Genomic DNA, 1,593 nt, shown 5'->3' with positions numbered 1-1,593 from the left:
CAAATCGCTAATTTTCTCGGCAAAACGTGGAGCCCTTAGATTATTTTTGGCATCAATCGCAAGCTAACACTCTATGGTACATGTAGAACATACTGTGAACCTAAGGGCTCACCGATTTCAGGGAGCCGAGGCGATTTTTTCCGACCATGTGCACCACAGAGAGTGGAGATTTTGATGTTTACGTAATCAAGATCGAGTACAAAATACCCAACTATTACGTCCCAAATCGCTATTTGTGCCCCTAAACACATATCAACGTAATCCTTATTATCTCTAAGAAGATATGGCAATGAAAACTTACCTTGACAACGGACGCAAAGCCGTAAAAATGCGTCAAACTGTGTTGGTATCAGAGCTGACAGCACAAAGTCACTTCCCGCCAGGGGAGGTGGGGACCGGAAGTCGCGAATTTGCATTCTGGGAAATCCGCGCTACAGTCTGACGCTGTGCATGATGGGACTAGATCAGCTGGATAATCAGCTGGATAGGTATCGGTAGGTATTACTAGGCAGCTTTTTATCCTGCCTGGAAAGATATAGCGTTAACTAACAGCGTTATAAGTTTGCCAAAAATGCCATACGCGACGTCGACTGTGTAGAAACCTTCTAGTGGCCGACGGTTTTCTCTAATTTAGCGCCGGATCCGGTGCACGTGCAGGGGATCGGCGTGGAGGGAGGGGGGCGGACAGAAATAATTATAAAATACTTTGCTCTTGGCCCTAAACATGAGCGTCCATAGAAACAATAGCCGACCACTAGAAGGTCAACGGAAGAGTCTAGTCCAACACACGATTTTCTAGGAGCGTTACCGTACGATGTATCTGATACTGACCGACTTATTATCGGCGGAGACTGGTTGCCAGCAAATTTATAATTTTTTGCCCCCGGGCAAAAAATCACTTTCACATTGATCATGGTCTTTTCAATTTCTTCTTAGATACTGTACAGCCCAAGAAGAATGGAAGGCTTTGGTCTGACTGATGGGGAAGGGATGGAAAGACTATGGTCTTATTTGAGGCCATTTTTCCGAGTTACCAAAGAGATGACGCCTTCCCATCGCCTAGACCTACTCACAGATGCCACGCTGCACTATGCCAGGAAGTCAACTGACATAGGTACTAAATATGTTCCAGTCTTCCACAGTTTGCATGAATAATGATTTCAATCAAATGTCGAGTCAATAATCAATTGTACACAAAATGAACAACATTCCTGCCCTATGTAAAGCAGCAAGTTATCATTTTCACTGTTTTTCAGAGTCAAGCATATGCAGTCGGTGGGATAAAGCTGAGAAAGCTTTCACACAAGCGCAAGAAGAACTGTCGCAGATCATTTCCCAAGCACCTGGTAAATATAAAGATCTTTCCTTACAATCTCCTAACTAGAAGAACCTTATGTAACTGGATTAAATAATTCTATAGCGCATGCTGCACCTTGTATTTCTATGAAAAATATTTCACATGATCTTGAAAGCAATAACGCTAGCACCTCTGTGACAATGACTGATTCACAAAACCTATTTGAACTCCATATGTGACTGTTTCTAATTACTATTTTGGCCACACAATTTGTTGGTCCTTGACCTTGGATTTAT

At 42.9% G+C, this 1,593-nt stretch overlaps 1 long non-coding RNA gene across 1 annotated transcript; it reads left to right on the top strand.

Annotated features, from left to right (window-relative positions):
* The first annotated feature begins 453 nt into the window (after window positions 1–453).
* Window positions 454–1,348, top strand: LOC109471308. Its single transcript, XR_002140302.1, has 3 exons — window positions 454–494; window positions 937–1,114; window positions 1,257–1,348. It is a non-coding gene; the product is annotated as an uncharacterized LOC109471308 (long non-coding RNA).
* The last annotated feature ends 245 nt before the right edge of the window (window positions 1,349–1,593 follow it).

This window comes from Branchiostoma belcheri, unplaced genomic scaffold (assembly GCF_001625305.1).
Source record: "Branchiostoma belcheri isolate BF01 breed outbred unplaced genomic scaffold, Haploidv18h27 scaffold247, whole genome shotgun sequence".
Classification (NCBI taxonomy): Eukaryota; Metazoa; Chordata; class Leptocardii; order Amphioxiformes; family Branchiostomatidae; genus Branchiostoma; species Branchiostoma belcheri.
Note: the sequence above shows the minus strand (reverse complement) of the source record. Positions and strands in the feature narration are given on the sequence as shown.